Source organism: Podarcis muralis, chromosome Z (genome assembly GCF_964188315.1).
Source record: "Podarcis muralis chromosome Z, rPodMur119.hap1.1, whole genome shotgun sequence".
NCBI lineage: Eukaryota > Metazoa > Chordata > Lepidosauria > Squamata > Lacertidae > Podarcis > Podarcis muralis.
The window spans coordinates 14112151-14134874 of record NC_135673.1 but is presented as its reverse complement, the minus strand read 5'-3'; the positions used below and the strand labels follow the sequence as shown (position 1 = coordinate 14134874).

General features: G+C 47.0%; 1 protein-coding gene across 10 annotated transcripts in view; it reads left to right on the top strand.

Annotated features, from left to right (window-relative positions):
* RAPGEF1 (Rap guanine nucleotide exchange factor 1) overlaps positions 1-22724 on the top strand; it is a 115138-nt gene that overhangs the window by 5167 nt on the left and 87247 nt on the right. Inside the window, exon 2 of one of the 10 annotated variants that reach the window (XM_077922554.1) lies at positions 15739-15909. The exons of 8 other annotated variants lie outside the window; for them this stretch is intronic. The gene's annotated coding sequence lies outside the window, so the exon portion shown is untranslated. Of the gene's footprint in view, positions 1-5416; positions 5554-15738; positions 15910-22724 lie in introns of those variants that run through there. One more of the 10 variants, XM_077922555.1, reaches the window with a different exon arrangement.

Here is a 22724-nt window from a genome sequence, read left to right as displayed (position 1 = left end):
GCAAGGAGAACCACAGCAGGGAAACGACGCTGTCTGGCTGGAGGAAGAGGCACTGGGGCCCAGCCAGACGTATTAATGATGCAGTCCCCAGAGATTTTACAGCCCGTGAACCCCCTCCCGCCCAAACCAGTGGTGAGGCTCACCGCGTCGCTCCAGCTGCCCAATGGCATCACCATGGACGTGCCAATCACCATTGACTCAGGCAGCAATGCGGACTTTATGGGGCAGGACTTTGTCAACCAGCATGCTATACAGTTGCTGCCGGCCACACTGCCCCTGCAGGTGGTCACGGTGGATGGCAGGGAGCTGCTAGGAGGGCAAGTGGTGCAGCAGACGCCACCGATGGTGATGCGACTTGGGAATCACCAAGAAGTCATCAGCTTCAACGTCACTCAATTGTCGGACACGCCCATTGTGTTGGGCATGAGTTGGCTGGACAAACACAGCCCAACGCTGGCTTGGTACCAGAGGCAGCTGACCTTCGGCTCTTCCTTTTGTGCTGAACACTGCATCGTGCCCAGGCAGGAAGGAGAGGAAGAGGAGTCACAGCTACTGCTAGGCACGCTACAAGCGATTCCCCACAAGTACGCAGAATTTTTGGAAGTTTTCTGCGAGAAGGAGGCAGACAGGCTACCCCCTCACAGGCCATATGACTGCAAGATTGACCTGCTGCCAGGGGCGGCGCTGCCTAAGGGGAAACTGTATTCCATGTCAGAGGACGAGCTGCAAGAACTCAAGGAGTTCATAGATCATAATCTGGAGCGCGGTTTCATCCGAGAGTCCAAGGCGGTGGGAGGCAGCCCGGTGTTCTTCGTTAAGAAGCGGGATACGCCCCAAAAGAGGCTCGTAGTGGATTACAGGATCTTGAACAGTGTGACTAAGCCGTCGGACTTCCCCATGCCCCGAATTGACGACCTCCTCGCAAAGGTGCGGAAGGGCAGAGTGTTCACCAAATTGGATCTGCGAGGTGCGTACAACCTCATTCGCATGCGGGAGGGAGACGAGTGGAAAACAGCCATGTTCACGCCACTGGGGACCTACGAATATAGAGTTATGCCTTTTGGATTGCAAAATGGCTCCCACGTTTTTCAAGCATTCATGCATCACGTGTTGGCGGGACTTCTCTACAAGACGTGCGTCTGTTTCTTAGATGACATCCTGATCTTTTCGGAGTCGCAACAGGAGCATGACAAACACGTCAAGGAAGTACTGAACAGGCTGAAGCACCATAGGCTCTACGCCAAGCTGGAGAAGTGCCAATTTGACGTGACGGAGGTGGATTTTCTGGGCTACAAGCTGTCTGACAAGGGGCTCGCCATGGACAGCGCCAAGGTTCGAGCGGTGTTGGATTGGAAGAGCCCGCGCAACCGGAAGGAGGTCCAACGGTTTGTCGGCTTTGCGAACTTCTATCGCAAGTTTATCAAGGGCTTCGCTATGCAGACGGCGGCCATCACTGACACGCTTAGCTCCAAGAAAAAGAAGTTCATTTGGACAGAGCAGGCGGAACAGTCCTTTCAGGCACTCAAGCGTCTCTTCGCGTCGGAAGAGCAGCTGCTTCATGTCAACCCCAGCAAGCCGATGAGGGTGGAGACTGACGCCTCGGACAGAGCCGTGGGGGCGGTCCTGCTGCAGAAAGACCCGCAGGGGGTGTGGCGACCGGGAGCGTTTTACTCCAGGAAGCTCAGCAAGTCCGAGCAGAACTACACCATATGGGACAGGGAGTTGCTGGCCATTCATGCAGCGTTCAAGGCGTGGAGGCACTTTCTGATCGGCGCCAAGCACACGGTGCAGGTTTGCACGGACCACAAGAACCTAGAGCACTGGCGCACGGCACAGTTCCTGAACCAAAGGCAGATACGTTGGGCTGAGTTCTTTGCGAACTTCGACTTCCGAATAGAGTATGTCCCGGGGGACACCAACATCATGGCGGACGCTCTCTCCCGCAAGCCACAGTATCTGGAGGAAGCAACGCCAGCGGCCGCCATGCACATCTTCGCACCAACAGTGTGGGCGTGCGCCGCGGCAACCGTGGATCTGGAGGCGGTGCGACGAGCGTTGCAGGGGGACTCCTTCGCGCAAGCAAAGATCTCAGAGGTGCAAAGGGGCAAAGCAGCGGCCGACGGTTTCCAGCTAAGAGATGGATTGCTCATCCGTAAAGGGGCCATCTACGTGCCGGGAGACGAACTTCGCGCCAAGGTGCTGCAGCAGATGCACGACGCGCCCACTGCAGGGCACTTCGGCAAGGAGAAGACGGTGGAACTAGTAGCCAGGGATTTCTGGTGGCCTGGAATGAGAAGGGAGGTCGCGGACTACGTGGCGAGGTGTGACACCTGCCAGAGGGCGAAGCCAGTGCTTAGACCGCCGGCCGGACTGTTGGAACCGCTGCAAACTCCGGCCGAACCTTGGGAGAGGGTGGCCCTGGACTTTGTCACGGATCTGCCCAGCTCGAGGGGCAAGACGGCAGTGCTGGTGGTGGTGGACTTGTTCTCCAAGATGGCACATTTCATTCCGTGTGCGAAGGTGGCCACGGCGGAACAAACCGCCAAACTGTTCATAGACCACGTGTTCAAGGTTCACGGTCTGCCACGGTCTATTCTGTCCGACCGGGGGCGGCAGTTCATCTCAAATTTCTGGCAGCGGCTGATGGGCTTCCTGAACGTCAAGATCAACCTGGCGTCGGCGAGACACCCGCAAACCAACGGGCAAGCAGAGCGGGTCAATGCCATCATGCAGCAGTACTTGAGGTGTTATGCAAATCAACAGCCTGCGACATGGGTGGATTACCTGCCGCTCGCCGAGTTCGCTTACAACAACACGAAGCACGTGTCCACGGGGGTCACACCGTTCTTCGCCAACAACGGGAGGCACCCCAGAACCTTCCCGGGACTGGAAAGGCTGGGGGAAGGGGAGCCGCAGACGGCAGATGCGTTCGCGTCGGAACTGCAGGAAGTCCACGATCAGCTGAGGCGCCACCTGGAACTGGCCAAGCACGCATACAAGGTACAAGCGGACAAACGCAGAAGGGTTGGCGAAGAGCTACACGTGGGGGACTGGGTCTGGTTAGCAGCCCACGCAGTGCCGGCCAGGTCGTTGGCCAAGAAGAAACTAGGGCATAAGCAACTGGGGCCCTATCAAGTCGAAGAGCAGGTCAACCCGGTGGCCTTCAGGCTGGCGCTTCCGGAGGGTTCCAGAATGCATCCGGTATTCCACAGATCGGTGCTCACTCCCTACAAGGCACCGCACAGGTTTCAGGAACCCGGAACGGCGCAGAGTCCGGCCAGAGACAGAACAGGGCACGCAGGAGTGGCACAGAAGGAGCGCATCAACGAAGTCACAGAGATTTTGGATTCCAGATGGGGGGAAGAAGGGGTAGAATACTTTCTCGCCAGGGAGGGCACCCCGGCCAGTGCGAACAGTTGGGTGCCGGACTACGCCTTGGACGAACCTCTGCTCAAAGACGAGTTTCATGCCCTCTTCCCACATAGACCGATGCCAGCAGACTTTTTCGACGACTGGCTTTTCACACCCACGCTTTCGGGCAGCACGTTCCGGGGGTTCGACTCGGACGAGGACCCGATACGAGACGTCCGTTCCCCGGAGGGGTCGCCCTCGGGATCTGCCTCAGAACCCTCGTATTGGTGGGACGACAAACCAGAGGAACAGTGGCGCAGGAAGTGGCAAGAAGGTCCAGGCCGAGCAACGCCGCCTGGAGGAAGCGAGGGAGAGACGGACATGGACATTTTCGGGGACGATCCAGGTTTCGAGCACGGCGGCACAGAGATGGAAGCAGAGGTGACCGTCGTCGACGAGAGAAGGGAGGAAGAACCGGAAGACTTCGGAGGGAGGCCCGCTACGGGAACCGAACGGTACCCGACATTCGTCTCCTTGACGCAGCAGCACCCAGCTCCAGCACCGGAAGGAGGGGAAGGGGGAGTGGGGGGCTTCGAGGGGGGGATGGATGTCAGGGGTTCAGGAGCAGAGGCAAGGGCAAGGAAGGAAACAGAGAGCGAAGGGGAGGAGGCAGAAGAAAGGATGAGCGATGACGACGACCCGAGATCTCCGAGTCTCTCCAGTGAGTCGGAGGATTCACAGAAAGGAGCACCAGTGGCCAAGGCAAGGGGGGAGTTTAGGGGGGCACCCCAGGGAGATAGAGCCAGAGGGGAATCAGAGGAGAGCAGTTGGAGATCGGGTCCAGCGTCACCGCCAGAGAACAGGGAAGAGGAAAGGAGCCAGGGGGCAAGCGCTGGCAGCTCACAGCAGGAGGGAGGGCACGAGTCAGGGGTGGCCACACCTCCATCTGGGAGCAAAGAAACGGTTAGACGGAAGGTGGAAGGTTGGGCGCGCGCGCCAAGTTCAAATGCACAGGAAGGAGGCGCAGTAGGCAGCCCGGAAAGAGAGCCGGGTCCTAAAGCCCGGCGCAAGGAGACAGGAGAGTCCGGGGGGTCAGCGTCCGAAGAATCCCGGAAGGAAGAGACCCAGGGGGGCAGAGGGACCCAGAGAAGAACAGTCAGGCGGAAAAGGTGGAGCAGGGCTAGGATATTAAGTTGGTGTACGAGGGGCGGAGATTCAGACGGAGCTTCGCCGATCTAGCTACTAGACGTAGGGTTGCACGCAGCAGCTTGAGAATGGAAACTGTAACTCAATAAAGACTTTTACTTAATGACCGTTGGCTAGCGTGATCCTCTGTGAGCTAGGATCTTGAAGCAACCCTGACAATATTATTTCTGAAAACTAATACCCACTGTTCTGAAAGTTGTGTTTTTGCACATTTATTAGCTAAAAACAAGGCTGTTAATGAGTGGCATAGCTTTGTGCATAATGACTGATTTTTAAATTCTAAATGTCCTGTTTAGTGGAAAGAGTGGAATATATTCTCTTAATATTCCTTCCTTCCTCTTCTTTGTTCTCCAGAATGCTGGATCTGGCTGGGATCTCCCTCTCCCTAGTCTTGAAAAGAGAAAGGTTAGGAAGACATTCCTCTGCTTGAAGCAGTGAACTGGGAAGCATTTAACTGGGATGCCTAGTGGCACTTCAGACTCCTAAAGGGTCTCCTCTGATTTTAAGCTGTATCTGTTTACAGCTGCTTTTCAGCGTACCAGAGGTGTTATATTTAAAGATTCAATTAGTGTTTTGCAAATCAAGCAGTGAATTTATTTGGTTTCATTATGTAGCATTTAATTAGCAGAGAGAAATCAATGTTGTATTGTGTTCTGCGCTGTAAGGACTCTCTGGATATCTTCCTTGGGGGAATGTACAGTAACAGTTGTGGTGTCATGCCACCACCCTTTCCCCACCAAACAGGCACTGTTCAGACCTGTCTGTCTCTACTTGCTTGAAAGGCATAGAGAGATTTCTGGGTCTGATGGTTTTTAAATGCTTTTTGTCTTGACTTCTTAGTTCTGTGCAGCATCTGAATCTGTCTTCCTGTGATAAGGTTTTGGAGGGACCCCTTGGAAATAAAAAGTGACTTGGATTTCCTAGCAGCTGATTTCAAGTACTATGCACTGTGCAAATCGTGTCTCTTGTACCAAGTACGGTAACTGTCTAAAACAAGTGAGCATCCCATTGTGTCAGAGGTCAGATTGTTCCCCAGATACTGATTAATTGCTGAGTAATATCTTCTGAATGCTTGGAGCAGAATACTGTGACAGAGGGACACGGGTGGCGCTGTGGTCTAAACCACTGAGCCTCTTGAGCTTGCAGATCATAAGGTCAGCAGTTCAAGTCCACCCAACAGTGGTGAGCTCCCGTTGCTTTGTCCCAGCCCCTGCCAGCCTAGCAGTTCGAAAGCATACCAGTGCGAATAGATAAATAGGTACCACTGTGGCGGGAAAGTAAATGGCCTTTCTGTGTGCTCTGGCACTCGTCATGGTGTTCTGTGTGCCAGAGCTGTTTAGTCATGCTGGGCAGTTGACCTGAAAAGCTGTCTGCAGATAAACACTGGCTCACTTGGCCTGAAAGTGGAGATGAGTGCCATACCCCATAATAAAATTTGACTGGAATTAACCATCCTTTAAGGGGTCCTTTACCTTTACTTTGTGTGTGTGTGTGTGTGTGTGTGTGTGTGTGTGTGTGATGAATAAAGCAACTGTATATAAAGCAACCTAGGGCAATACATTTCAGGGGCTCTCCCATTCCTTCGGTTAGGGGGCGAAGCAGTAGCCAGGATCAAATACAGCCCTTTGGGCTTCTGTCCAGTCCTTATCTCTCTTCCCAGGCTGTCATTCCCCTCTCAGGCTTCCTCCATGCCCTCCTTGAGTACTATTGCCTGGCTAGGATGTATCCTTAAACTGTGCCGTAGCTACCTGTTTGTCTGGGTAGAGGATGGAGACAGGCATGGAAAGGGAGTATTGAAGACTCTGGTCTTTGCACAGCTTTGATGAAGCCCACTGTGCCATTGTCAGAATTACATCTGTTGCCCTCCTACTGGTGTCATCTTGCTCCCAAAAAGTTGCCTATGAAGCAATGTGGACTGAAAAGGATTCCCCAACCCAGGGGTAAAGGAAGGACACAGGGGTTTTCTGATGCTGTTGGGAGGCAAGGATCCCAGGAGCACTGTGAACCTCTGGTGAAAGATTAACTGGCTGTCCCAGCAGGTTAATTGGAGAAACGAAATGTCATGTCAGCCTGCCGTTACAGGACAGCTAGACCTGGCTGTTCTTTCTCTTCCTGGCTGCAAATAATAAGCCCAGGTACTATATCTTGAAAGGCAGCTAGCAACTTCTGCAAGCTTATTTGCAAAACTGCCTTCAAACCAGGGGCTTTGGAATCTTTTTCAAGAAGTTGGTATGGTAAAGGTAAAGGACTCTTGGACGGTTAAGTCCAGTCAAATTCGACTGTGGTGTGTGGCACTCATCTCCACTTTCAGGCTGAGGAAGCCAGTGTTTGTCCACGGCCAGCTTTCCATGTCATGTGGCCAGCAGGACTAAACTGCTTCTGGTGAAACGGAACACCGTGATGGAAGTCAGAGCGCACGGAAACGCTGTTTACCTTCACGCCACAGTGGTACCTATTTATCTACTCACGCTGGTATGCTTTCAAATGCTAGGTTGGAAGGAGCTGGGACAGAGCAACAGGAGCTCACCCAATCACACAGATTTGAACTGCTGACCATACAATCAAGAAGTATTATCAAAAATCAAGGGCACATTCCAGCCAAGAAATAACACTCAGGTGTGAAGGAGGGCACTGAGGAGTGTGGCCTCAGAGAGGGTGCATGGCTTGGGGAGTATTCCAAGGGCTAGAAAGAGAGGCCAGAAGGCTGCATTTGGCTCCTGGGCTTGAGGTTCCTCACCTCGTTTGGAATTTGCAAGGCTCATTTCGCACTTGGCTATTAGCCACTTGCGACCAAGTGAAGATGACCAAGCGAAGGGCAGCAGGATGGTGTCTGACTTCATCATCTGGAGGTGCATGGCTGGGGATCCTTGGATCTTAATTGTGTTCACACACTAGTAACACATTCTGTAGAATTCTATGGGTTATGTTTTATCTGCACAATCCAAATGAATTTCAGCAACCAAAAAGTCATATTGAAAAATACGACTTTTGAGCTGTCTGGCCCCAAAATGGCAACTAGGCATTTCATTTTGGTGACTGTACCCTGATTTAAGAAGCCATTTGGTGCCTAGCTTATAATATTTGAATTTCTAACATTGCTCTGTTGAAAGTAACAGGTGGTTATGAGACTGATTCTATGCATGCTTATTTGAAAGCAAGCCTTGTTGAATTTGATAGGATGTGTACTCCCAAGCAGGCATATATAGGGTTGCAACATTTACATCATCTTAAGGTTAATTAATCCACAGTAATTGATCTTACGCAAGCTTGCTTTGTCTATAGGAGTATTTCGCAAACTTTTGATAGTTGAGGCATGCTTCTTCTAAATTAAAATGGGAGGTTCCCTCTGTTTCTTTTCCCAACAGGCTTATTTTTTAAAGCATTGAAGCAGCTTCCCCTCCTGTGTTTTTTTGTCAATAGGCAACCAGCTTCAAGGGTGGGTAATTCTGACGAGTGTGCGCACTGGGAGTGATTAAATGTCTCAGCTGCTTCTAATGTAGAGACTTCAGAAGGGCAGTAGCTCAGTGGTAGAGCGTCCCATATTCCATCCCCGGCATCGTCAGGTAGGGCTGGGAAAGACACTTATCCTGGAGACCCACTGCCAGTTAATGCAGGCAATATGGTAGGGTTGTCATATACAATATTGAAGAGCAAAAAAGAGGACACATTTGCCAATTTCCAAAGGATGTTCATATTTCAGCACCATATACTACTGTTTGAAGCAAACACACTCCCCAGAATTATTATTTTTTGATTGTGGGAGTCCCATGGGATATTGCATTCAGAGGCTCTGGGCAAAATCTCATGTCTTAACCACACAGTGTTGTAGTGAGGGAGCTTAGGCTAACATCACGTTGAGCTTTTCAGACTGAGCCCAATTTAGATTTTTACAACATAATGTGTCAGAACAATACTAGCCTAAGTGCATACTGCCCCTCCCTTTAAAAAGGGAATGGTTTTCAGAGCAAAATGATACATTCTTTCCCTTTCCAAAGAGACATTAATGAAATCTCCTACCATGAAAAGATTGGGGGGGAGCAAACTTAAGCATAATGCGACTTCCTAAAGATAAACAAAGCTTTCTTGATTGTCCAAGAACATCCCTTCTCCCCCCCCCCCCCCCGCTTCTGTAGAAATTTAGGGAAGTGGCAATTTGGGAACGAATCCTGATGGCCCCAAAAAGAAAGAAAAAAGCTGATTCTCTCCCCACCCCTACAATAGTAAATAGCCCTCTTCCCCCACCCTAAAGAAAAATGATGTTTCCTCTCCCAACTCTCCCACACTTAGCCATCTACTTAAGTTCCAGAAGGGCCAGTGCATCCTCACAGCCATTGGTGGGCCAGGTGGGGAGGCAACAAGTTCCACACCCAGCACATCAGATCCATCTTGGGACCTTCCTCATTCCCATCACTATAACTAACTGTAGGAAGAGAAAACACAGAGGCAGACGTTTTCCAAAAATTTAAAAATCTGCCCGGACAGTAATTTCACCCCTGAAAAAAGAGGACATGTCTGGCAAAAACTGGACGTATAGCAACCCTACAATATGGAGGATATTGACCCAACGAATCTGACTCATACATAGGAAGTTACCTTTTATGAGGTTGATGAGGTAAATCATTTGGAGATGCAGAAAGTGGCCTCATTATTAAGATTTTCCCATAATCTAGTGAATTACAACTGCAGAAGATACAAATCAAATAGGTAAAATAATTATAGGTCCTTACCACCCACAAAGGACAGTAGTCCCTGCCAGCTCTCACCTGGGATTTTTCCTTTCTCCTCCCAATCTCTCACCCTAGGAGACCAAAATTTCCAGGGGTCTCTCTCCATCAACCACTGCTAATGATGGCCACTTGACTTTCAGTTTCACCAATTATTTAGTGGCAGAGGGGGAAAAAGATTAAAGATTTTCAAATACAGGAGTTCCTATAATTCATTTTAATGTTTCTTGTCCACCATAAACCAAGCCTTCCAGTTTGCTTTAGATACTTTAAGAATTAGTTCCCTCTCTGTTTTCTCAACAACAGAAAGTGGTACTCAAAGATTTTCAAATTTTAGATTTTCCCCAGCAGATTTTTTTTTTGGGGGGGGGGGGAAGAGTGGTGTCTTGTGACAGTTTCTTCATCCCAAAGATGTTTTAAAAAGAGAGGATGTGATTCTTATTTACCTATAAGGTGACTGTGTGGCATTTTGGCATGATGGTGTTACTCCATAGCTTGCCAGCTCATCCTATCTTCTGTCCAAAATGCAAGCATAGACAGCAGGAAAACGGCTTTGATCCAAGTGTCTTGAGGTTGACTCCCAGATCACCGTGATCTCCAGAGTGATCTGTCTGAATTTTATCAATCACCACATAACGTAGATTCCAGCGTATAAGACAACATCTTAACCCCGGAAAAGAGGTTAAAAAGTCGGGGGTCGTCTTATACGCCGGGTATGGGAGGCACGGCGTAGAGCCTGCCCCCCCCTGCTGCTGCTGCGGCAGCTCTGAAACAGCAGCAGCGGGCAGCAGGCGCTGCGCCGGGAAAAAGCTGCCCGGTGCGGAGCCCCCCCCCCCGCTACTTCGGAAGCAGCAGCAGGGGCGGCAGGCTCCGCTCCACGCCTGGCGGCTTACTCCCAGCGCGGAGCTGCCTGGCGTATTAGGCGACTGGGCTCCTAATACGAACCGCCAAATTGCAGCTGCCAATTGGGGGGGTCGTCTAATACTCCCAGTCGCCTAATATGCCGGAATCTACTGTAATTATCTTCTGTCAGTTGCAGCTAGCAGAAACACAGCTAAATCGCCATTCCTCTCTCCCAGAAGTGGCCCCAGGGATGCTCAAGGGATTGGAGTCTGTGAACTCTGATGCCAATTTACCCTTACCTGCACCTCCTAGGTTGATGTGTGGATCAGAATAACAAATTATTCCTTCCAATTTTGTAGTTATCTGAATTTTGAGATTGTTATTGACTTTTAAAAGGTGTTTAAAATGCATATTTTATAATGATATATTTAAGAAATAAGTACACTGAGATAAAACACATGCTTGGGTATAAATTTCATTTTTCCAAAATAACATTTTAATGTAGACATGAGATGGAGGCAATTTATGAATGGAAATCGAAATGGACAAGAAATCTGTATACTTGGCACTCAATCCTGGAAATAACTGGCAGGCTTGCACTAACACTGTGATCAGCTGATTTCTGCTTTCAGGCTGGTGCAAATGTATCTTACTGCTCACCGCATGGCAACAAGCTGTATTTTATGAAATGTACACCATGGGTGCAGTGCATAGCTTTTACATCCAGTAAACATTGAGTGCTGATGTGTGGTGAGGGAGAGCCGGCTTGGACATCAGAAGAGTCTGGCTCCTGGATCAGGCCAAAGGCTTGTCTAGTCCAGCATCCTGTTCTCACAGTGGCCAACAAGAGGCCCATGATGGGAAGCCTAAAAACAGGACCTGAATGCAACACAGCAACTGCTGTTCAGGGGCAGATTGCCTCTGATAGTGGAGGCAATTGAAAATAGTGTTGAAAATACTGTGGTTATAATCTAAAAAACAGTATTGCTAAAATAAACAAAGTAGCCAACCGACTCATTAAGGTAACACGCGGATGCCTGTTTGGGTGTAAGAAGGGAATGTGTGTTTTGTGTTATTGGGATGGGGAGGGAGACAGCTGGAGTCTAATGGAATGCAAGGCAGCTGGCTTGTGACTTAACCAAAAAGCTGAATTTGGAAAGAATTTCTAAATTTATTTTCTGGGTGTGGACAGTTCCTTTGGGCTCACCATCAAAGAGAAGAGGGGCTCAAAATCTGGCTAAAAATATCTGTTGGTGCAACCCGGCTGCCCTTTTTGGCAAGAGATTTTTCTCCCCCATGTATCCTGAACCCATAATTTGCTTTTTCCAATGTAGTTCTTGCTGCCAGACTCTTCCGATGGCAGAAAGGCAATGGTTAGTTCTTCATGTGGGATTTGGTCCTACACGAGGCAATGATGGCCACCATCTTGGAGGACTTTAAAAGAGGAATAGGCATATTCATGGAGAAAAAGACTGTTGCCTCTACTGTTGGAGGCAGTGTACCTCAGAGCACAGGTTGCTGAGAATCACATGTGGTAAGAGTTCTAATGTACTCAGGTCCTGCTTGTGGCTTTCCCTTGGAGGCAGGAGTGGGGAACCTATAAACTTCCAAATGTTGCTGAACTACAATTCCCATCACACCTAACAAACACGGCCAGTGGCTAGAGATGAAGGGAGTTTCAGCAACATCCGGAAGGCCAGAGGTTCTCCACACCTTCTCTAGGGCATTTGGTTGACCACTTTTAGAACAGAACGCTGGACTAGATGGGCCATCAGGACTTTTCTTGCATTATTATGTGAGTGTGCTGTTGATTTCCTTAAGACATCTACTCTGCTTTGCAGTGCTTTGAACCATAGAGTGGGAATGGGGAACACACAATGCACCAGATGTTGTGGACACCCAACTCCTGTCAGTCCCTGCCAGCATGGCCAGTAGCCAGAAATGATGAGGGTTATGGCCCAGCAAAATCTGGATGGCCACAGATTGGCCAACAAATGTCACATAGTTTTGTTTTGGTCATATGTCACCAATTTGAACAACATTTGGCAATAGACCAATTTACACTCTTTCTGGGGACAGGTAGCTCACTGCTAACCAAAAAGACTAATCTAGGTACTTAAGCTGCATTCAGTCTGGCTGAGAACAAACTCCCTAGCAGTGCTCAGACTAAAACTTGGCACCCCACCCCAAAGTTTGGAAGCTACCTCCGTTCTTTTGAACCAATTTCTGAGATTTTCAGTTTCCCAGTGCCACCAATGTGGGTCAGTAGCTCTAGGAAAACTACCATCCCCAGCTCTCCTTGCATTTGGCATGCACAACATTGGCTTGACTGTTCTTGGCCATCCCACAATCATTCTGCGGGCAATCTGGGTGGAGCTTGTGAGCTACCAGTGGACTGCTGCCTCCACCTTTAGCTTCTCTGGAGTAGACACCTCTTTGGTCTGATCAAGCAAGGCAGTTCTGTTCACTCTGAACCAGAATGCACAATCTGAGGACTGAATGCAGCCCTCAATACCGTTTTTTTGGTGGCCCTCAGCAACATTTGACACCCCCCCCCCAACCTAATGCTGCCTTCCTAAAGCTGGATGAGCAAGGCACTGTGAAGGAGGTAGGAGGACTCCCGGTCCCTACCATAGCCTTGTGCCTCCTTCCCAAAGCCTGACACCTTGTATAGCTGACTTTGGGAAGGCAGCATGAGAACAGGGTGGGGCCTCAGATTTTGGACTCACTCCCCAGCCCCTGTGCACACAACTGAGCAGTGTGTGGCCCACAGGTTCCGTGTTGAAGTACTCTTGCAGCTGACTTGGTATGAAAAGTTGGACTGCCCTGAATCTGAATGATCTTCACTTACAAAGGGTTGTAGCAGGGTATTGCCTGCAGGGTATGACTTTTTCAGAAATATGCAGGTCATTAAAGAATTGCAACTGTGTGGGCAGCATAATTGTGAACTAATTCCATTCATTAATTACTCTGCAACTATCTTCAGCCCTGGTTCCTTTATTTATCCATTCATATTCTGTGTTTCCAGAAAACCATTCAAAGCTGATGACAATTGAAATCCGTAGAAAAAGGACAGACACACCCCAAACAATCCATTGTGTACAATGGTCATGAATAACCGATTGCATTGAAAGGTCTCAGGAGTTTATTTAGTGCCTTCCGTGGGTTGTTTCGTCCTTGCGAATCTCTTACAGTTTTCTGAAGTGTGTTTTCTAATCCAGTGAACCTCTGTACATGTCTGTGGTCTGAATGGCATTAAAATAGCCTGAGGAATGTACTCTGTATTTAGAAACCAGTTCTGTTTTTTTCAAAAAAAATTTGCCAACTGTCATGCAGAGAAAAGCTCAAGGGGAAATCAATAGTTTAGCTAGGATGTGCCCACTAGGTTCAGGCTCATAAGCTTCTGCCTAGCTCACTGCATCCCAAGCTTCTGAAAAGAGAAGCTTGATTTAAAAATAATGATATTTGCAGACAATTTTCATTCTTATCCTTAAAAAAAGCTTTCTTTTAGAGCAAGGTGTGAGGAAATTGTGGCCCTCCGTGTATTGCTGGACTCCAGCTACCATCAGCCTTGCTCATGTTGGCCAGTGGTCTGCAATAATGGAAGTTGTTTGTCTTCTTATTGTTTTGCTCTGTCCGTCTTGGGAGACAATGGAAGAGTGTGCCTTTGGGAGTAAAGTCAAACTGTTGGAGAGTTACAGCTCTTGCTGTGGCTGTAGAGATTGATACAGGAGAGGCATGTTTTGTTGCAGTTGTGGCAGATGAAGGCATCTGGTTTTGCTGCTACAGGTGCGCCATAGTGTTTTTTCTTTCTGTGCTCCTCCCAGTCATTTCTCCTTTGGTCACTGCTGTGGATACATCACCTGACTGTCTGTCTCCAAGCACTGTAATCGTCTGCAAGGAATTCCCATATGGCAGGGTTAATGTTGCCAGCCTTCATACAACGTTTGTGGACATCTTTGTAATGCAGAATTGGTCTGCCAACAGGCCTAGTGCCTGAAGCATGCTCCCTGGATAGCACATCCTTGGGGATCCTGTGATCTTTCATTCTGTGTACATGACCAAGTCAGCCTAGACCACACTGAAACATAAGCGTGAACATGCTAGGAATGTTGGCTTGGGAGAGCACATCTTGGGAGAGCACATCACATGCCATGTGATGCATTGAGGCATCACTCCTGGCAAGTTGCCCACGACTCACTTCCATAGAACAGTGTGCTCAACATGCAAGGCTGGTAGACCTTAATCTTAGTATTGGTTGTTAGCATCACATTCTCCCATACCCTTTTGGAGAGGCAAGTCATTCCCTTGCCAATATGCTTGTCCATCTCAGCATCGATGGAAAGGTTGCTGGTTATGGTGGAACCCAGGTAGACAACATTTTCCACCATCTCAAGCATGTTGTCACTAAGCTGATGCATGGAGTGCAGGTGATGTGCGGACCCAGGATGTTGGTCTTTATTGAAAGGAAGCTGCCTTAGAGCACTATGACTCATGCAGAGATAAATCAGGCAACCTCCTCTGGAGATGAGCCATGAGGGATGCAGTATAGGAATTGCCTTCTTAGGTTATAATCCTTTTCTAGCCTTCTAGCTCAAGGTGTAGGTGGTGTTGTTCATTCTGCAGTTGGGGTCAATCATTATTTCCAGAATCTCAGAGAGAAATGGGAAACATGTGAAGTCATATTTGGAATTTTCTGTCCATATAGGAGAGTGCTGGGTCTGTTATTTATTAAATTTTTACCCCACTCTTTCTTCCCAAAGAGCCCATGCATTGTGTGTGCACTTGGAAGCTTTGCAGCCGTCCCTCCCCTAAGAACCAGTAGAAGCCAGTGGCTCTGTCGCACAACACATGCAAGCCATCTACCAGTACATGAACTACTTAGTCTGTGCCTTTTCTTATTCCCAGGTAGAACAGGTAATATTTTCTTGGTTGAACTCCTTGCTGTATTATTAAATGCTACTTCACTGTGTCTTAAATAATGTCAGCCATTCAGGATATAGTCAGGTGCTCATTTAGATCAGGAGTGGGCACCCTACAGCCCATGGGGAAGCTGATCCCTGCAGAAAGTAACTTTGTCAGCCCTGAACTTGGAGGTTTGCTGAACATGAGGCCAGTAAAGCTCCTTATGCTGCAGTTCTGAAGTGTCTGATAACCAACCGGCTGTTAAGTGCTTTGGGAAGCACTGCGCAAGGTACTTTTGACCAGGGTGGGTGTGGGTGGGGCAAGCCATCTGTCAAATCACCTGGCATCATAATGATGTCAGGTGATTGACAGGTGAATTGTCCCCTTCCCCTGTAAACATTGATGGGGGGGGGGTTCGTGGGGGGCAGGAGCCTAGGAAAAACAGTCTGGAGGGAGGGAACCTGAATCAGATGGGATGATGGAAGCAGCAAAAGCTCAGTTTGGACCTCTCTCAAAGAGCAACCTATTCCTCCAGCAGCAGGAAGAGGGGAGTGGGAGAGAAAAGGAGTAGCTGAAAAAGAAAAGGGGGTGGCATGCAGTCTGAGGGCATGCAGATCTCAACAGAAAAGGGTTCCTCAAGACTTCTTTTTTATTTTGAAATACTGCTTTCTTCTTCACTGCTTTCTCTTTCTTCTCATCTTCCCTTTAGACTTGCTCACTTTCTGTCTCCACCTCCTCTTCTCCTTCTGTTTCCTCTTCCTTGATGAGTTGCAACTCAGTGTGCCAGTGGGACACCATGGAATGCATTGAGGCGATGCGGAGGTTCTCACTGTGGCGTTCGACCTGTGATGGCACACTGACACATGCCTTGCATCAGATGGTGAGGCCTGCATGTGTGAACATGAGACAAGGGCTTGCCCCAGAACATCCAGTGAGCTTTTGTGGATGAGTAGGGAACCTGAACCATGTCCAAGCTCAGTAAAATATCAATGTGCCTTTAAAAGTATTGTGAAAGGATTGTTTTCTCCCAATTTACTTAGTTTATGGCCTTTCATTTCTAGACTACTTTTCATCTATATAAATCAGGGTGGTGTGCAAACACTCATATAAAATTCAACAGCACATAACCACAACTGAAAAGAAAATTGAATGACAGTGTCTTGCATACTTCTTTAAAAACTGGCAGTCATACAGCCTTTTCTTCCTACTTATCATCTCAAAAGACTGAATGGAAAAATATGCCTTCACATGGCAGTGAAAGATTAATATGGAGTGGAGCAGTCTTATTTCAAGTGGTGGAAGTTCCACAGCTGGGGTGCTGCTGCAGTGAAGACCCTGCCCTTACATCACAGCATAGTGAACTGCTTCTCTTGGGAGTGCCAAGAACAGGGCCACCCCCTACAGATGTCAAGGCATGAGTTGGTCCTGAGCCATTCAACACCATTCAACACCAGCTGTTGGCACCTTAAATTGGTGATAGTCCACACAGCCATAAACTTGCCTATGTCTTAAGATGGAGGTTTTGCTCAGTGGAACTGTAGCCAATAAGATGCACAGCAGGTGGAGCATAGGAAACAGGGCCTTTTCTGTAGTGGTGCCTAAAACATGAGAATCCCTTTCAGGATAGATCCATCCAGTTCTGTCTTTTTGCTCACAGTTTGATGAGCTAGGCAAGGCTCATTTCTTCTAGCAGGCTTGCTTTCTGACCTTTTGAAGTCACTGTCCTGGTTGCTACCTCTGCAATTTTGTTTTTGTGCATTTTCAACTTTTTATAAATGCTTGGCAAATAAGAACAGTTTGCTGGATCAGGGCAGTGGCCCATCTAGTCCAGCTTCCTGTTCTCACCAGCTAGATGCCCTTTAGCTCTCCTGAATCTTCCTGCATTCAGCTTCATTGGATGGCCCTCGAGTCCTACTATTATAAGAGAGGCATGAAATCTTTTCTGTATCCCTTTTCTCATTCCTCATAACACACCTTTCTAAACTCAAAAGCCCCAGATGTCATGGCCATTCCTTGCGGAGTTTGTTAGTTGCTTGGAAACTTGACACTGATACGCAGGGGTTCAAATGCCTTTAAATGCTGAAATAAATAGGAAGCCATTTTGCCTCCTGCCCTCCACTCTCCCCCAGCTTTCATAATTTATTTCCCAAGAGATATTTTTATTTTATTGGGGATTGGGCAGGCAAGGGCCCAAGCAGTTTGTCTTACAGATGACAACTGTGTTGAAAATATATGACCAGCTGTGGCTGCATTTGAATATTCTTATCTTCCCTTGATTTGCATATTCATATCTTCATTTAATTTGTGCTACTGCTTTGATAAGCCGTGCAAGTTAGCATTAATAAGTGGAACATAGGCACTTCCAGACATGTTTTGGATTGGCTATACTGAGCTGTGAAGGAGCTTTGGCGGGGTTGATGTGTTCAAGACCACAAGGAGCGCCCCACCCTTGTTCCCAAAGCACATCTAGTGTCTATTGTGCCTTACAATTCTTATAGCTCCTCCTGCCTTAGATCATAGGGGTTGATACAGCTCTAGCATCTGTCTTTCCTGGTGCAAAATGCCACTGGACCAGGGATGATCAGAATTGTTGCTTATGATCCTAGCAGGTGGAGACATTGTAAGCATGGCCTTTTGTTTTCAGAGTACTGTACTGTCATGGGGAATAGAGGGTTCGGTCTGGGTAGACCTTTCCTCTTCTAAGAAAGAGCTTTTAGCTGCTACCCACATGGTCCCCTTCCTAAGATAAGGATTGCGGTGTTCTCAGTGTGCTTGGGATGGGTGAATGCATGATCAGAACTGGAACTGACAGCTCACTTGAGTTGTGGGGTGCCCTTCCATTCCCAGTTGTAGAAGGAGAAACTGATCCAGGATGCATTGCTAGTCAGTTTCGTTAGGGGAAGGGCCTTAGCTCTGTGAACATCTGCCTTGTATGCAGGCAGCCTCAGGTTCTCCCCCCCCCAAAAAAAAAAAAATATTTTTTGTTGAATTTTACATTATTATTCTTTTATCACAATTACATCATAACAAATAATAACAAACTGAATTCCCCTCTCCCCACCCCATGACTTCCCTCAACTTCCCCTTCTGGTTTTTTTTACATATAAACTTGTCCTGCTTACAATACTATACTTCAATATTATATCCATAAATTGAATGTTGTTATATTCTTATCATTTTAACCTCATCTTTATAGCTTCTATGTTTATATTATTAATTGTAAGTGTTTACTCAGACCCTGCTAGTAAGTCCATTTCTTTGCATTGATTCTGTAAATACAGCATAAATGGTTCCCAATCTTCTTTAAAATCTCTATTGTTTTTGTCTCGGAGTCTTTCAGTTAGCTTTGCCATTTCAGCATATTCCATCAGTTTTTCTTGCCATTGTTCTTTGCTTTTCCATCTTAGCCACTGTTGTAGCGTGCATGAACAGTTTCTTCTTCTCTTTTGGCATATCTTGACCTGAAATGCCTAATAAAAAGGCTTCTGGTCTTTTAACAAAAGTTATCTTAAACATTCTTTTCAATTCATTATAAATCTTTTCCCAATACTTTTTAATTATTTTACAATTCCACCACATATGAAAGAATGTGCCTTCTTTTTCTTTACACTTCCAACACTTATTGGAGCCTGTTCTATACATTTTTGCCATTTTAGCAGGTGTAATATACCATCGAAACATCATCTTCATGTAATTCTGTCTTAATAATATACAATTGGTAAATTTTAAATTTACTTTCCATAGTTTTTCCCAGTCTTCCATTTGAATATTATGTCCTACAGGCAGTCTCAGGTTCGGTCCACATTGGCATCTCCAGGTAGGGCTGGGAAAGACTCCTTGCCTGAAACCCTGGGGAGCTGCTCCCAGCCGGTGCAGACAATATTGCGTAGATGAACCTATGTTCTTAATTCATCCCTATATTCAGAACCTTGAGGACTAGACTTTTACTTTACTCAGGGAAAGGCCATTGCGCAGTGGTAGAGAACATGCTTTGCATGCAAAAGGTCCCAGGTTCAACCGCTCCAGGTTTGGCTGGAAAAGACTCCTTGCCTGAAACCATGGAGAGCTACGACCAGTCATTGTAGACAATACTGAGCTTGATGGGCTGAGGGGCTGGCTCTTTATCAGGCAACTTCCTCTATTATTGAGCACCCCTAATTCATGCTTGTCACCCATAGTGAGTAAGAATTGCCTTCAAGGGACCAGAACAGGAAGTTATTCTGCAATGTTTTTGCCTTCCCTTTCAAGCTGCTGATTTGCCACAAATACATTCTATACATAGATATGTCTGAGAAGCAGTCATTTTTGTGGACAATTGCAAAACTGTACTGTTTATTTATTTATAGCCATTATATTTCGAAACAGAGCTTTGTAGCCACGAGGACTTAGAAATTAAAGTTTGGGCTCCTAGAGTTTCTCTTCCTTGGTTCAGAAGAGCGAATGGGTGAAGGATGGGTTTTGTGGGCCTTCAGTGGAGACATGTCAAGAACACTTAAGCACCAGATCACCTCACCTGACACTGCATCTTGAGCGGTTGTCGTCTAACAGCTTTGATCCCAAGATGTCCCCAAACGTATGCAAGTTTAATTGACCTCAGAAACCAGGATTCTTTTCTTTTTTCTTTTTTAGAGAGAGATTACATAAGTACCACTAGCTATTGCATGTTTTAGCAGGTCTTATTTTCCACCTCTCTGAAAAATGCATGGTTCAGAGTCTGCATTGCCAGTTGTCTGACATTAGAAGCAGCTGTAAGGTGAATTATTCATCTGTGCTGGTAACTTCCAGTAGCTGGGGGATACCTGTGGAGAGACTTGAAATGACTTGGCCTGAATGTTCAGGGACTTAGTGCTCGGGCACACAGAATTGCTTGGTGCCAAGCAGTTAGCAGCACCCTCTAAATAATTGGGAAAGTGGGGCAGAAAGTACTAACAGCCTGGCCTTCCTAGAAGGTGGGCTCATCAGATTTCTTTTTACAGATGAGAAACTGAAAGTTGAGGGGCAATGTTCAATTTGTTCCTTGTTTCCAAATGTGTGGCCCATAATAAAAAATGTCCAGGTAACTGTGAAGGTTGTGTGTGTGTGTGTGTGTGTGTGTGTGTGTAGACAGTAATTCTTCTTAATACCAGTTGCTAGAAACCACAGGAGGGAAGAGGGCTCTTGTGCTTGGGTCCTGCTTGTGTTTTTCCTGCAGGCATCTGGTTGGCCGCTGTGAGAACAGGATACTGTACTAGAAGGGCCGTTGGCCTGATCCAGCAGGGCTCTTCTTATATTCTTATGTTTTTAGAGACCCACACACCCTTTTGCCTCTAACTGTTGTCCCAGAAGTCTGATCTCCCAATTTGCATAGAAGGAGCCTCTTCTCCCTTGCTCCTCTTATTTTGGAAACACCACCAAAAATCTTAGTCTTGAAGTCCTGAAGAATTCATGGAATTCGGTGGGGGGGATTGCGGGAAAGGAGGAGAGTTCAGATTCTTCCACAGCAACCAAATTCCACACATGTTTAGAAACCACCCAACTGTTGAGCTTCCAGTGAGACAAACAAACATTCTTAGAGCAGCCGGATTGTGTTAAGTGATTTTGTTTGGAAACTCATCAGTTTGACTTAGAAAAAGAATTGTTTGGAAACATTCTGCAATCTTAAAATAAAGCTGTCAGGAATGGAAACCGGGAAACAGATGACTGAAGGATCAGCACTTGGTGTTTACAAGGAATGCTTTGGAAATAAACTGTGTTGAGGACAGATCATTTGATCTGAATAGGTGGAAGACATTATAGGCATTTTACCAGTCAGTTCTGACCTGGCATTCCTGTCACCTTTAGGGAAGGCGCACACCCATCTCATGGGTCTGAGAGGTAGGGATGGATGAGTCTTGATCTGGTCCCTGCTCCTTGAATAAGAGTCAACTGGCTGACTGTTCTATCCCAGCTATCAGTAGCGTTCCAGGATTCTCCTCATTCTTCAGTAGTAATGTAGGAACTTCATATGATCATACAGGAAGAACTATGCTAGTGTCAATTTTGTGCCTGGGGTTTCCCCTCCCAGTCGCTTTTCCTTTTGTGTCATGTCTTTTAGATTCTAAACCTGAGGGCAAGGACTGTTTTATCACTAACATTTGTAAACTGCCTTAGGACCTCTCCCCCCTTTTTTATTTTTGCTAGAGGAATGAACTAAACATGCTTTAAATAAATAGGTCTTCCCTACCCTGATCCATTATCTGATTTTTGTTTCTTTATTCTGACTCATTCACGTGGTTCCTCCCCTTTTAACTGCACCTTGAGTAAGATTTGGTAATGCCATCAACCGTGGGTGGTGGGTAGTAAATAAAACGGCTTCCAAGACTGGCTCTGGCCCTCAGGCTACCAGTTTAACTGTTCCTGCTGTTAATTGAAATGGGTGGAGGCAGGGAAGCTTCTAAGGCACAATAATAGAGACATCTTTGCATGCTTTCTCTACTCAGTATTTTTTTTCTCCCAGGAGAGAAGTTTGGGAGACAGCTCAAAAAGGGCGGTGGCGTGGGTGGTAATTGTCCCTCAGGGCTACGCTTCCTTGCTGGTGCGGGGGCAATTAGACCATTGTAAACAAGTTGATTTAGCAATGTACTCATCTGTCTAAACTGGAGCAGGGCATGACATCATTCTCTCTTTCTTTTGGCTTGCATTAGGCTGCCATTCTTGGCACAGTGTTTGTGAAGGAGTTTGCTGCTCAAGTGGAGCAACGTGCTTAGGACTAGATTGGTGTGGGGCAAGCAGGGTGATGGCATATGATGTCCCCAGTTCTGGGTGAATTACAACTCCCATAATCCACAGCCAGTTTAACCCAGTGTTCAAGGATGGTGGAAGATGTAGTCCACCCACATCTGGGGACCCACAGTTGAAGAACACTAGGTATGTAATATGATACGTTTTCCACCTGAAGGTTTCCAAGGTAGCTAAATATTTTGTTTATTTATTCATTTCATTTATGAATCACTTCCCGTACATCTCCAAGCTCTTGCTGGTAAAAACACCAAAAATGAAAAACATGTATGAAAACAACTTCTAATCCATTACATATACAAACAAGGATAAGATTCTGCACTTAAATTGCTTTTTTTTAATTGAAGGTCCTTCAGTGCCCTTTTAATTCCTTGTCCTCCTTTCATGACTGAGAGAAGCAAAAGAGATTACATGTATGTAGACGAAATGAATTTGTATAATTTATACTACCAGCAGCAGAAAATAAAACAGATAAATAAAAATGACTTTGTTCTTTACAGCAGGGGGTACATGCAGTTCTGACCACAAGTGTGTTGTTGAAATGCTGGTTAGCCCCTGCCTTTACGAGAAACTCATGTTTTTTGTCTGAGAGGGACTACACTTTGCTTGCCTGGAGCCCTCCTGCAGCTTTGCCCCACTGAGGAAATAGTGAACAGTCACAATGGATGGTTGACTAGGCCATCAAAGCAATGAAATAAAACAAACCTCTGCTCAATCATCAGTGCTTGTGCTTAACTGGAAAAATAAGCAGGAATCTAAAGCATTCAGCTTTACAGATGTGTTGAACCAATTAAAGCCAGAGCGTTGCCTTGAATGCAACCCTTGAGCAGCTGAGGAATCTCTTGGAAAGCTGACACCTTTGGTGAGTGAAGGGTGTGCCTCTAGCTAAGATGTTTGGGGAAAGCAGCAGCCTGGGATGCCTTTGGCAGCCTCAGCGGG